The sequence below is a fragment of the Schistocerca piceifrons genome, chromosome 4, assembly GCF_021461385.2.
Source record: "Schistocerca piceifrons isolate TAMUIC-IGC-003096 chromosome 4, iqSchPice1.1, whole genome shotgun sequence".
Lineage (NCBI taxonomy): Eukaryota > Metazoa > Arthropoda > Insecta > Orthoptera > Acrididae > Schistocerca > Schistocerca piceifrons.
Genome location: NC_060141.1, coordinates 716,253,845 through 716,269,318, shown reverse-complemented (window position 1 = coordinate 716,269,318; position 15,474 = coordinate 716,253,845). Strand labels below are relative to the sequence as shown.

The window sequence follows — 15,474 nt, the reverse complement described above, 5'->3', positions numbered from 1 at the left end:
TGTAAATCGTAACGATACCGGAAATCACTTCCAGGTAATTTCGGAAGTACTCCAAGGGAATATTATAGCGCCGCTATTATTTACAGTTATATTAATGATCTCGTAGGTAACGATGGAGACTCAGTGAGGCTATTGACGGAGGATGCTGTTGTCTACGGCTATAAAAGGCTGTAACCGCAGCAGACTGTACCGAAGTGCACGAAGACGTACAGAGGGCTAACGATTAGTGGAGGGATGTCGGTTGACCCTGAATGTACAAAAATACAAAGTATCGCACTTAAATACGCAATACTGTTCGATTACGATACTGACTACAGTTGACTGGGAACAAGAAGTCTGTCACTGCATACAGAAAGTACCGTAAAGTACCCAGTGGAAACCATCCGGAGCGAGCTAAAATGGTGTGAACACACAAAGCAAAGAGTAGCAAAAACAGATGCCTGACTGAAATTCATTGTGAGAATCGTAAGGAAATGTAATTCATCCACCAAAGAAGGGGCTCATGAAACATTCATTCTACCGATTGCTGAATACTATTGATCAGTCTGGTGCACTTACAAAAAAGGATTAATACAGGGTCAGTCAAAAAGGACTTTACAACTTTGGAATGATATCGAAGTTTATTGAGGTAACTTACAGAATCGGCAGATGTTTTTTTGCAGACAATCTCAAGTTTCACAAAAAACTCTCAAGTGGCATTTGGTTCGATGTGACTGCCATTGATGATGCAGCAAACATCCCACCGATAATCCGTTTCCTCCTATACTTGTTGCAGCAAATCGGGCGTAACATGTGCAGCGGCAGCGTAGATTTGATTTTTCAGGTCTGCTACACAGTTTGGTAGGTGAGGAACATACATACGGTCTTAATGAAACCCCAGAGAAAGAAATCGAGTGGTGTCAAATGTGAGGAGCAAGGTGTGCAAGCGATTGGCCCTTCATAGCCAGTCCACGACCTGGGAAGCGATTATCGAGGAAACCTCGAACTTCCGTGAGGAAATGGTGCACCGTCTTGCTGGCAGTAAACCATCCTATCTCGGTCATCTTCATCGATCTGTGGAATTAAAAAGTTTACAAACATATCGAGACACACAATGCCAGTGACAGTTTTCTCCATGAATAACAAAGGGCCGTACACCTTCAGTTTGCTAATGGCACAAAGCACGTTACCTCGGAGCTCTCACGAACGTGTTCCAGCGTTGCTTGTGGATTTTCGCTACCGCATGTTTTTTAGTTGTGGGTGTTCACCTTGCCACTGACAAGAAATGTTGACTCATCGCTGAAGATTATTGTGTTCAGGAATGTCTCATCGTCCTCTATCCAGTGCAACATTTCCGCGCAGAATTCCCCATGAGGAACCGTATCTGCGTCATTAATGCACTGTGCCATTGTGAATCTGTATGGTTTCAACTGTAAAAGTCTATGCAGTACTCGTTAAACACTCTTTTGTGGAGTGCCAGTCTCGCGAGACGCACGTCGCGTTGATTTTTGTGGACTGCTGGCAAAATTCGAAATAATCACCAACACGCGGGCGACCTGCTGATTTATCAAGTCGCAATAAACAACGCGTCTCAACAAAGTTCTTGATGCAAGAGTAAGTTGTAGGCCAGCGTGGAGGTTCTTTAGCGTATTCGATGCGAAATTTACGCGAACGGTTGTTGCAGAGCGCAGCGAGCACGCTCCGCGCCAGTTAAAGTAGCCATTTCAACTGTGCGCCAAGGAAAGTTGAATAAGAAGCTGTGCACTAGGCTAGCGCCCCTGGTGGCGGAATGGGGTACTGATGCACTAGGTGAATGAAACTTAAGGTTGTTTGCTACAAAATGTCACATCTACCGTTTCTGTAAGTTATCTCTATAAATTTCTATGTCATTCCAAAGTTGTAAGGGACTTAATTTACTCACCCTGTGGGATAGATACGACAGATCCATCGAAGAGCAGCGCGTTTCGTCACGGGATTGTTTGCTCGCGTGAGAGCGTTGGTGAGATAACTCAACAATCTCTAGTGGCACCTACTACAAGAGGGGCGATGTGCACCGTGGGGAGAACTGGTATTGAAATTTCGAGAGTGTACTTTCCAAGAAGAATTGGACGACATATTATTTTCTCCCACGTACGTCTCGTGAAATTACAACGGGCAGAAAAACAGACAAATTAGGTATCAGACGGCGCTTTACCGACATCCATAGTCTGTCCCCGTAGCTGAGAGGTCAGCACGGCTAAATGCTGTGCGAAGGGCCCGGGTTCGATTGCCAGGCGAGTTGGACATTTTCTCAGGTCGGGGACTGGGTGTTGTGTTGTCATTATTTTTTCTTTATCATCGACACGAAAGTCACCGAAGTGGGGGCAAATAAAAGACTTGCACCAGGCAGCCGGACTCCCTGAAAGGGGACTCCCCGGCAATGCCATACTCTCATTAGATTACTCGCAATCATTCTTCACGCGCGCCATTCCTGAAAGGAACAGGAGCGGCAGTTAGTGATACCAGAAGTACCTTCCAGCTCACACCGTAAACTGGTTTCCGAATTATATGTGCAGATATAGAACAGAACAAGTAACAGTGAATGTGATTACCGCTAGTTGTCACACGCACTCCTCTGTGAGACGGTCCAAGTAACCCTGCCGGCAGTCGATCCAAATCCTGAAGAGTTGTGCGAAGCTGTGAATCAACCCTTAGTGGCTGACGATCTGCAGTTCGTCTCAGCTACCATGGTCCCTAACCACGCCCTGTGGGATCTGGAGGCTTTTCTGGCCAGTTCATTTGTTGGATATGTTCACTTGCGAGACAATTATTCACATGATATTTCATTTTCTCGGAAGGCTTACTGCTACACAGATTCTTGTGCTGGTACACCTCGGCTGCCCATCGCTCACGCTAACAAATGGATCGCCGTACTGTCTCCCCTTGGAAGCATTTGCTTCGATCGTATTTGCAAATGTCAATCAGGGAATCATTCTGAACACTGATTAGTCGACACTAACCTCAAGGATGTAGGTCGGCGGTTCCGAACCTTTTTTGCTTCAGTATCCCTGAGTGCAGTCAGATATTAGCTAGTACCCCCTCCCCCCTGCTGCCCCCGCAGCGCTCCCGCCATCCTTACAAACTTTAGCGCCTAACTGAACTTTAGAATGGAAAAGTACTTTCTTTTGACACTTTTATTTTCCAAATGATGAAATATTAAAAATATTTCGTTTTTCTACATCTACATCTACATTTATACTCCGCAAGCCACCCAACGGTGTGTGTCGGAGGGCACTTTACATGCCACTGTCATTACCTCCCTTTCCTGTTCCAGTCGCGTATGGTTCGCGGGAAGAACGACTGTCTGAAAGCCTCCGTGCGCGCTCTAATCTCTCTAATTTTACAATCGTGATCTCCTCGGGAGGTATAAGTAGGGGGAAGCAATATATTCGATACCTCATCCAGAAACGCACCCTCTCGAAACCTGGCGAGCAAGCTACACCGCGATGCAGAGCGCCTCTCTTGCAGAGTCTGCCACTTGAGTTTGTTAAACATCTCCGTAACGCTATCACGGTTACCAAATAACCCTGTGACGAAACGCGCCGCTCTTCTTTGGATCTTCTCTATCTCCACCGTGAACCCGATCTGGTACGGATCCCACACTGATGAGCAATACTCAAGTACAGGTCGAACGAGTGTTTTGTAAGCCACCTCCTTTGTTGATGGACTACATTTTCTAAAGACTCTCCCAATGAATCACAACCTGGTACCCGCCTTACCAACAATTAGTTTTATATGATCATTCCACTTCAAATCGTTGCGCACGCATATTCCCAGATATTTTACAGAAGTAACTGCTACCAGTGTTTGTTCCGCTATCATATAATCATACAATAAAGGATCCTTCTTTCTATGTATTCGCAATACATTACATTTGTCTATGTTAAGGGACAGTTGCCACTCCCTGCACCAAGTGCCTATCCGCTGCAGATCTTCCTGCATTTCGCTACAATTTTCTAATGCTGCAACTTCTCTGTATACTACAGCATCATCCGCGAAAAGCCGCATGGAACTTCCGACACTATCTACTAGGTCATTTATATATATTGTGAAAAGCAATGGTCCCATAACACTCCCCTGTGGCACGGCAGAGGTTACTTTAACGTCTGTAGACGTCTCTCCATTGAGAACAACATGCTGTGTTCTGTTTGCTAAAAACTCTTCAATCCAGCCACACAGCTGGTCTGATATTCCGTAGGCTCTTACTTTGTTTATCAGGCGACAGTGCGGAACTGTATCGAACGCCTTCCGGAAGTCAAGGAAAACAGCATCTACCTGGGAGCCTGCGCGTGCTCTCTTGATTTCTAGGCCCATTTCTTCTGCACTGCCGCAAGTTAGACTTTAGACTGTTAATGCTTTGTATCTGACCACTCTAATATTGATAATACTGAGTAGAGAACCACAGCAGCCCTTATGTAGTTACTGTTGTGTCGTTCTGTCGGTTCATTTATCTATTTTGAAATGAGAAATGAAGCAATTTCTAGTCTTTATTTACTATCAAAAACAGTCTTGATTACAATTTATTTATTACGGTGACCGGTTTCGATCACTAGTGTGGTCATCTTCAGATCAATGAGTAAGAACCTCCTTCTGGTGGTAAATCACTACTGAGTAGTGATTTACCACAAGAAGGAGGTTCTTACTCATTGGTCTGAAGATGACTAGTGGTCGAAACCGGTCACCATAATAAATAAATAGTGATCAAGACTGTTTCTGATAGAAAATATTTGTAACACGTTGATCACTGTTCACTCCCACGATGTATTCAAAAGTAATTAATTTCTAGTCAATTGCAGGAACTATCTTCAAGTTCGAGAAGGCATTATCATGAGATGTTTAACGTTTGTTATGTATATGTTTCACTTTTACTGTCATCGATGTATCATACAAAGCCCAACGAATGTGTGTACTGCGTCAGAAATATGTAGGTAACCTACACTACTGCACAGTTCAAATGGTTCAAATGGCTCTGAGCACTATGGGACTTAACTTCTGAGGTCATCAGTCCCCTTGAACTTAGAACTACTTAAACCTAACTAGCCTAAGGACACCACAAACATCCATGCCCGAGGCAGGATTCGAACCTGCGACCGTAGCGGTCGCGCGGTTTCAGACTGTAGCACCTAGAACCGCTCGGCCACCCCGGCCGGCGACAGCACAGTGTCATGCATTAGTGCTACTGATTCGGAAAAAAGTAATTATCGATAAGTTATATAATCAGTGACAACGGCTTTGCCGCAGTGGTAACACCTGTTCCCGTCAGATCACCGAAGTAAAGCGCTGTCGGGCTGGGCTAGCACTTGGATGGGTGACCATCCGGTCTGCCGAGCGCTGTTGGCAAGCGGGGTGCACTCAGCCCTTATGAGGCAAACTGAGAAGCTACTTGATTGAGAAGTAGCGGCCCCGGTCTCGTAAACTGACATACGGCCGGGAGAGCGATGTGCTGACCACATGCCCCTCCATATCCGCATCCAATGACGCCTGTTGGCTGAGGATTACACGGCGGCCGGTCGGTACCGTTGGCCCTCCAAGGCCTGTTCGGACGGAGTTTTATATAATCAGTATTGGAACCTTGCAAAATTGTGATGATAATGTTTTAAAGGTAATTTAGTATCATGGGTGAAACACAATCACATCTTTTAGGTTTTTACTCTCGGAAAATTTATTTTAACCCGTCAGACTCTAATTACTCGCAGGTTGGGAACCAATGATGTAGGCGAACAGAAAGGGCAGTTGCACAATCATAACAATGGAAAGAGCCCAAATCCGAATCCTTAATTGCGATATATTCTGTACACAAACTTATCAAAACAACAGGAAACGAATGTTGAGAACTGAAATCGGGAGGAAAGAGCGCACTGGCGTACAATACCAACTTTATATTTTATTAAGCAGCAATTAAAATAAAATGAACAAAAACGTAAGGAGTAAAGCCCCTTTAAGCTTGAAAGCTTGAGACGAGCGAGAGAGAGAGAGAGAGAGAGAGAGAAATACTAACAATGAAGAGCAACAGTGAAACATGATGGCGCGTCACCTAGCCTTTAGGCCGTAGCATGTCGATGTGTTGTACCGACTGCAGTTGTCCAGGAGGACCTCTGTGATGGACATGGACGCTGCGTGTTGACTGTTCCAGGACATCGACAAAAGTGAGCTTGCTGAGTCCCATTTAATAACTCGGTCCCAGCTCACGCTCAGGGAAGGCACTGTTTCCTATTGCCAGCCGCGCGGGGTAGCCGCGCGGTGTGAGGCGCCTTGCCACGGTTCGCGCGGCTACCCCGTCTGAGGTTTGAGTCCTTCCTCGGACATGGGTGTGTGTGTGTTTAGTTAGTTTAAGTTAGATTAAGTAGCGTGTAAGTCTAGGAACCGATGACCTCGGCAGTTTTCCCATAGGAACTTACCACAAATTTCCAAATTTTTCTATTGCCACCATAAACCCTACGTGACTGCTGCAGGAACCCTATAAATCTTTTAGACTGCAATCACTTGGCCGGTCCTAACCGCCAACTACCTCACAGGAATATATCCGTGCTCTCCTGACATCCTTCTTCAAATCAAGTATCTTCTGTAACGATGTCCCGAGTTCGAGTCTTGGTCCGGCACACAGTTTTAATCTGCCATTTTGGTGACCATCAGTAATTACAGAATGAGATTTTCACTCTGCAGCGGAGTGTGCGCTGATATGAAACTTCCTGGCAGATTAAAACTGTGTGCCGAACCGAGACTCGAACTCGGGATCTTTGCCTTTCGCGGGCAAGTGCAGGAGAGCTTCTGTAAGGTTTGGAAGGTAGGAGACGAGGTACTGGCAGAAGTAAAGCTGTGAGGACGGGGCGTGGGTCGTGCTTGGGTGGCTCAGTTGGTAGAGCACTTGCCCGCGAAAGGCAAAGGTCCCGAGTTCGAGTCTTGGTCCGGCACACAGTTTTAATATGCCAAGAAGTTTCATCAGTAACTACAGTTTGAAAGGTGTGACATTAAAATTACTTGTACCGAAGGAATAACGTTTAGAAATTTCTGTCTCACTCTCGTCTCGGGGACACACAGAAAAGCGGGAGACAAGATTTCTTAATTATAACAAAATTCCCTAATAAAATAAATGTCGTATCACAGTTTCTTGATCCCCATGACATATATGTTATCAGTGTCTGAGAAGCACGTAAAGAACGCGCCCCATAAGACACTGAGACGTGTGGTTTAGCCAGTTACTTTGGACATTTTCCGTCGTCCGTGCTGATCTTGTGGCCCCCCAGTTTCCTTGTCTGTTTCCGTACTTGGTTCCCAAACGACCATACCTCTGCGAGCCTTTGTTCGCGTCGTTAACAGTGCATTTATGAGCGACATTAATTAGGGCTGCGGCAGAACCGGATGCTCGGCGCGGACAGCACTGATGGGGAGGGAGTGGCAGCGCGCTAGGCATGCTAATGCCACGCTTGGTTCCTCCCTCCCTCCCTCACAACCTCGGTACGTACGTGCTGGGACCTGTACGTGCCGAGACCTGCCCGGGCCTCGTTACTTACCGTAGCCAAGGCTGCCCGAGGCACAGAGCCGCTCCGGAAATCCCAGGGCACGGCCGCCCGGCGAGGCCTCGGGCCTCTGCGAAGCGGCTTTCATCAAACAAAACTCAGTTTCCCAATTTCATTCGCCGTAATCGAAGCTTTGAGAAATCTCGGAAGAAAACACGCCTCTGTCATCTAACGGAGACACCACTTTCGCCGCAGACAAGCATTCCAGGCTGGAGAAACGCCTCCCGCATTGCTTCATTGTTGCATCTATAATGTCTTGCCCTCTTTCCGCGAGATCAAAAGTCGTCCACGGGCGTTGTCCACTAGGTCCGGCCATTGTAACTGCCAACCCCAGAGTCGCTACTAACAGCAGATATTAGGCAGACCTCCGTAGCCTTTCTGTACTGCTATCATCATCATCAGCCATTTGACATCCGCTGCTTATAAACGTCACCTTAGACTTTTGCATGCATTACGCTTTCTGAGAATGCGATTCCATGTTGCATCTGTATGTTTCCTAATGTCAATACCCACCTTTCATCAGGTTGTCATTTCGGTCTTTGCCCAGAGAGATAGTCTGTATCGCAATGTACCGGGTGGCAGTAGTTAAACTTTCGCTACCTGAGAGGACCACCTTGAGAAACGAGTGATCGTAAGGCAATGAAAGTTGGAGAAACGTTTGTAAGGAAACACGAAAGGTACATAACGAATAAACCATCGAAAGAAAGGCATTTTAATTTCCACATGACAGGGTAACATTTGTTAACTGCCTACAGTATTTAAGTTCGAGGTTACAAATATTGCTCAATGTGACGACCATCTGCATACACAACAGCCTGGAACTGCACTAGAGATTCCTCTACTGCTGCAAGAAACATGAGCCACGGAATGTTCGGCTGTCGTGACACAGCTCGTGCAGCATTCTCAGGCATGTCAAGAGTAACTTGTTCAGCAATTTGTAGCGGAACGGGCCGTCGACCTCTCACAGGAGCCAATGTCAAATCGCCAGCTACAGCTGGTGCAGATTGAGGATCTCTCCGTTCTCCTTTAACACGTCGATACTCACGGAGAGCAGCAGCACTATTGCTAAAAAATAAATAAATAAAATAAAATAAAAAAATGGCTCTGAGCACTATGGGACTTAACATTAGAGGTCATCAGTCCCCTAGAACATAGAACTACTTAAACCTAACTAATCTAAAGACACCATACACATCCATGCCCGAGGCAGGATTCGAACCTGCGACCGTAGCAGTCGCGCGGTTCCAGACTGTAGCGCCTAAACCGCTCGGCCACTCCGGCCGGCAGCGCTATTGCTGATGGTTTGTTAAAACAGCTTTAGGAGTAAGGCCCTGCTCACCTCGCCCAGACCCATGATGACTGCAACTGTAATGTACATTCATGCTTGTGGTTCAACCCTACGTCGCCGTACGATTACCTGTGCCTAATAACAGATCATGACATTGACGCTGCTAACAACGCAAATCCTGCAGCACACAATCTGAACATCATTCCTATAAAGTCGGGTACCCACACAGTAAATAGTTTTCCGTCTACACAGGCCCAGGTAGCGAAAGTTTGACTCTAACCACCCTGTAATTTAATTCCTCATTTCTGTGGCCATATGCATACACTGTGTGAACAAAAGTATCCGGACGCGCCTCAAAACATACGTTTTTCATATTACGTGCATTCTGATGCGACCTACTGCCAGGTACTCCATATCAGCGACCTCAGTAGACGCTAGACATCGTGAGAGAGCAAAATGGGGTGCTCCGCTGAATTCGCGGACTACGAACGTGGTCAGGTGATTGGGTGTCACTTCTGTCATACGTCAGTCCGCTAGATTTCCACACTCCTATACATCCCTAAGTCCACTCTTTCCGATGTGATAGTGAAGTGGAAACGTGAAGGGACACGTTCAGCACAATAGCCTACAGGCCGACTTCGTCTATTGCCTGGCAGAGACAGAGACCGCCGACAGTTGAAGAGGGTCGTAATAGGCACACATCTATCCAGACCATCAGGATCCACTGTACTATGACACAAATACTATGACAGTTAGGCGGAAGGTGAGAAAACTTGGATTTGATGGTCGGACGGCTTCTCATAAGCCACACATCACGCCGGTAAATGCCAAACGACGCCTCGCTCGGTGTAAGGAGCGTAAACATCGAACAATTGAACAGAGGAACAACGTTGTGTGGAGTGACGAATCACGGTACACAGTATGGCGATCCGATGGCAGTCTGTGGGTATGGCGAATTCACGGTGAACGTCATCTGCTAGCGTGTGTAGTGAAACAGTAAAATTCGGAGGCGGTGGTGTTATGGTGTGGTCGTGTTTTTCATGGAGGAATCTTGCATCCCTTGTTGTTTTGCGTGCCACTATCACAGCACAGGCCTACATTGATGTTTTAAGCACCTTCTTCCTTCCCACTGTGCCGGCCGAAGTGCCCGTGCGGTTAAAGGCGCTGCAGTCTGGAACCGCGAGACCGCTACGGTCGCAGGTTCGAATCCTGCCTCGGGCATGGATGTTTGTGATGTCCTTAGGTTAGTTAGGTTTAACTAGTTCTAAGTTCTAGGGGACTAATGACCTCAGCAGTTGAGTCCCATAGTGCTCAGAGCCAACCTTCCCACTGTTGAAGAGCAATTCGGGGATGGCGACTGCATCTTTCAACACGATCGAGCACCTGTTCATAATGTACGGCCTGTGACGAAGTGGTTACACGACAATAACATCCCTGTAATGGAATGGCCTGCACAAAGTCCTTACCTGAATCCTATAGAACACGTTTGGGATGTTTGGAAGTCTGACTTCGTCCCTGGGCTCACCGACCGATGTGGATACCTCTCCTAAGTGCAGCACTCCGTAAACAATAGGCTACCATTCCCCAAGAAACCTTCCAGCATCTGACAGAATGTAGCGCTGCAAGAGAGGAAGCTGTCATCAAGGCTAAGTGTAGGCCAACACCGTACTGAATTCCATCATTACTGATGGAGAGCGCCACGAACTTGTAAGTCATTTTCAGCCAGGTGTCCTGATACTTTTGACCACATAGTGTAATTGATATACAGTTACTTAAATAGTTGGAATTCGTCTATACAACTACAAAAATGGCTCAAATGGCTCTGAGCACTATGGGACTTAACATCGGAGTTCATCAGACCTCTAGACTTAGAACTACTTAAACCTGACTAACCTAAGGACATCACACACTCCATGCGTGAGGCAGGATTCGAACCTGCGACCGTAGCAGCAGCGCGGTTCCGGACTGAAGCGCCTCTAACCGCTCGGCCACAACGGCCGGCTCTACAAAAATGTTCTTATTTTTGCGCATTTTTATTTGTGTTAATATAGAACACCAGTGTTGGTGGTATTTTACATAGATTTTTGCACACATCAGGAAGTGTCGTCTGCTTTTGGATTTTTTTTGGGGGGGTTTTCGCCTAATGTCACAGCGGCTGCAGTATTACACACATCTTGTCGTCAGATGTAGAGACAATAATTGTTTCACGTCGCAAATCAATGTGAGATGAGGCAAAAAGCACTAGTACCAAACGCGCAAGTAGACGACATTTGCTGATGTGAACGAAAATCGGACATAAAATACCACCGCCTCTGAAATATCGTATCGGTAAAACAAAACACTTTTGGTAACAGAAATATGCAAAAGTACACTCTTTGTTGCAGTAGCATGCACGGATGCAAAATACTTCTTGCCTGTTGGCTTCTGTCTCAGGTTCTCAGATCAACGTTTCATTAACGATTTTCATGACGGCTCGCCAGCAAGAGTGGCTGTTATTATGAAAGCCTCATCCGTCCTTGGTTGCGGCTACCATACCACCATACCAGGTGACCGCCATATCAGAGGTTCACGCACCATTCCAGGTGGGTGCCACCAGCAATGGAGGGTGAACCTCTGACAATCCCAGCCACTCCTTAATCCCGAGACGTCACGAAAATTTTTAAAGAAACGTCGGGCTAAGAACTCGAGACAGAAGCCAACACAGTGGCCACGAAAGGCTCTACAATTTTGATTTAATATACCTTCAACAGATCGCAGAATGTTTATAACTCCTTCGATGTTTCGGCCACAGCCATCATCAGATCACAGTAAGAACAAACGTAGATACCAGATATCTCGTCAAGAACTGCACTGAACTTTACAGTGACAAGTGCCGGACCCAGTCAATTAGCACTTAACACTACCCGTCAAATGGTTCAAATCGCTCTGAGCACTATGGGACTTAACATCTATGATCATCAGTCCCCTAGAACTTAGAACTACTTAAACCTAACTAACCTAAGGACATCACACAACACCCACTCATCACGAGGCAGAGAAAATCCCTGACCCCGCCGGGAATCGAACCAGGGAACCCGGGCGCAGGAAGCGAGAACGCTACCGCACGACCACGAGCTGCGGACCACTACCTGTCAGTGGCATCTCCCACACAGCTGTGTACAAACCCTAACTGAGGCCTGAACAACGTAGCGATTTTTTTACAGACAGTTACATTTAGGTCGGTCTTCTAATTACATATATGAACCATACAACATCATACTAAACAATAGTTATTCTACAGTTATTTCAAGAAGATTATGTATCATGTTATAGGCTTACTTAGTCTTGCTCGGCTACTCATAGCTGGTTACCGTCCGTAGGGAATTGACCGGGGCCGCTACAATCTGCGTAGAAACCAATGTCTTAAGTTTCTATATTTACTTTATACATGATGTATCATAATTAATGGCGTAAATGCCTGCAGTTGAAGGTACACCATGCTAGAACCAAAAAAGTCTTAGCAAACATACGTCTGCAGAAGACCGTTTGCGAGATGATTGATTGCGACTTCGTGGTTACCAGCCACCAGTGACTTCATTCTATGTATACGTTGTCCCAGTTCGGGAAAGGTAACAATACTGTACAACATTAAGAAAAGATATTAGAGATACTTTGGTAGAAGTGGAGGTGTTTTGACTGAACACAAGTTACATGACTGTATTCGTAATTAAAGGAGGTGTCCAAAGTGTCGTCCTTGTAGCCGATTGCAGGTCTGGTACCAGACTTCGAAATGAGTTTCGAATTCTTTCATACACGCTCGGATCATTTCGAAACTCTTGATTAGCACTGACATGTCTGTGCTCCAATTCTTCAACCGTACTCACCGGAGTGGCATGCATTTCACTTTTTATGTTGCCCCAAACACACAACTCCATGTGGTTCATCAGATCAGGTGATCTTGGAGGCCACGGTACAGGCCCTCCTCGCCCATTTCATCTTTGACCATATCAGCGCGTTAGGTGTAGTCTCACCATAGCTGCAGAAGGCGCCGGTACTCCATCATGCATGCACCTAACAACATCCCCTGGCTTTGCTGTAAGGTAACACACTCAATCAATCCTGCAAGATGATACCCCAGAAAACGAAGGTAATTCCATCCCTTGAATTTGTTTAATAACATGTAAGGTCCAACAAGACAGTAACCTAGTACCCCTGACGACACATTCAATGAAAAACGTCGGTGATGTAGAGACTCATGCACGGCTTGTGGGTTGGAGCCTAGATGACTCCGAATTTGAGAATTGTGATAATTAAACACACCATCACGAGGGAATCCTGCTTGATCTGTAAATAAAATATTATTCTCAAACCTATGGTTGCCTGCGGCTTCTTGTTGCATCCACTAACAGAACGTTAGGCTATGGCCAAAGCCCACCTCACTAAGACACTGAATCTCCAAAGATTACTGTGGCTCATCCCAGGAATATGTGTGGCAAGTCTTCTTGGAGAGTGCACGACTATTTCCAGCACTTGATCTTCAAGCACAAGTGTAACCCCTGCAGGCCCACCCGCTCCCGCAGAATGTGCAAAGCTCCTAGTTTCTCCGAGCTGCTGGTGCGCCCTTGTAAACATTCGATTCTAGGGGTGCCGTCGGACAGCATGTGCTTCTTGGTCCAGCCTCCCGTGTATTGACTTTAGTCCTATTATACGTGAAATGCATATCCGCATACTCCTATACTATAATGTTCCGTGTTACCACAAACACTCGTACAATACAAATGACGCCCCGCAAACAACTGACGTGATCGGCACTCAGACCGTAGGATTATATCCATTCTGTTTACAACTCCACTTCTGGAAAATGTAAACAAAGACCACACCAATGACCAGCATGCGCTGGTTGCACAGAATCACGTCAGTAGCGGCTGGTAACCGCAAGGGCGCTGTTATCTTGTGAACGGTTCGTTTGTGGACGTATGTTTATTGAGACTTACTCGCTTCTGGTGTCGGGTACAATCAACTGTATGCGTTTACGGCATTAATTATGACACACCCCGTATTTCTACAGCGTTCCTACTACTACAATGTCTCGCGTCTATTCCTGCTTTCAGAACACCTTCTAACGACTGCTTTCCCCTGCAAGAAGGGCAAACAGCATCCAGCACTCCTGCCTCCTTCTCCAACTTACGTCATAGTCGGGTTGCACCAGAAGCAGACAAGCCAGTCAGCCTCAGCACTGCACTTCCTAATAAGCGAATTTGCTCCAAGTATTGATTTTTTGCATGATCTGAAATCTAGCTTGTCTAGTACTGGTTGTATCACAGGGTCATGTATGAATTATGTCATTACTCGACAGTAGACCTTTCATTCGCAGCTATTTGGGCAAGAGCAGGACTTTCAGACAGTTTCGTCTGTGGGGTGCCCTGATGAGCACCACAATATCACCTCTCTGAGTCTCTCCTCCTTGTCCTCGCGTGTGACAAGATGAAGCAGACCTTTGTTCGGTTCAAAGTGACCTTATTTAAACCTTTCCCTTATACTTTGGAAGATCGCGTGTGTCCTTTGAGCAGTGATTAGGGCATAGCACTGCTCTTGCCATGTGTCAATAAACTTATCTTTAATTTATATCTTGTGGGCCAACTAGTTACCGAATTATGTCAAAATCCCTTTTTATTAACCAGTAGTCTGCCGCTCGTTGATCTTATTAGCAAATCTAGTCGTCTTAAGCCCCATTCTACCACTATTCCATCAGTTGGAGAAGTTCCAAAGACTTCGACTAACCGATTCAGATAGAGTGAGGTGACAAAGGTCATGGGATACCTCCTAATATCGTGTCGGATCTCCTTTTGCCCGGCGTAATGAAGTGATTCGACATGTCGTTGGAAGCCCCTGCAGCAATATTGAGTCGTGCTGCCTCTGCAGAAGTCTATAATTGTGGAATTGTTGAGAAGCAGAATTTTGTGCACGAACTGATTTCTCGATTGTGTCCCATGTCGGCGATGTGGGTGATCAAGTTATTCACACGAATTGTCCACAGCGTTCTTCAAAGCAATCGTGAACATTTGTGGATCAGTGACATGTAGGACTGCCATTCATAAAATTCCATCGTTTTGGAACGTGAAGTCCATGAATGGCTGCAAATGGTCTCCAAGTAGCCGGACATAACCATTTCCGATCAATTATCGGTTCCGCGTAAAGTAAACACAGCCCGCACCATTATGGAGCCACCACCAGCTTCCACAATGCCCTGTTAACAACCTACGTCCACGGCTTACTGGGGTCTGCTCCACACTCGAACCCTACCATCAGATTTTATCAACTGAAATCGGAACTTATCTGACAAGGCCACGGTTTTCAAGTCGTCTAGGGCCAAACCGATACGGTCACGAGCCCAGGAGGGGCGCTGCAGGATATGTCGGCTGTTAGCAAAGGTACTCGCCATAGCACATTAACGCCCAATTTCACCGCCCTGTCCTAATGGATACGTTCGTCCTACGTTCAAATGGCTCTGAGCACTATCGGACTTAACATCTGAGGTCATCAGTCCCCTAGAACTTAGAACTACCTAAACCTAACTAACCGAAGGACCTCGCACACATCCATGCCCGCGGCAGGATTCGAACCTGCGACCGTAGCGGTCGCGCGGTTCCAGACTGAAGCGCCTAGAAGCGC

General features: G+C 46.3%; 1 pseudogene; it reads left to right on the top strand.

Moving 5' to 3' along the window:
- Nucleotides 1-5,240: 5,240 nt before the first annotated feature.
- On the top strand, nucleotides 5,241-5,358 carry LOC124796496 (annotated as a pseudogene).
- The last annotated feature ends 10,116 nt before the right edge of the window (nucleotides 5,359-15,474 follow it).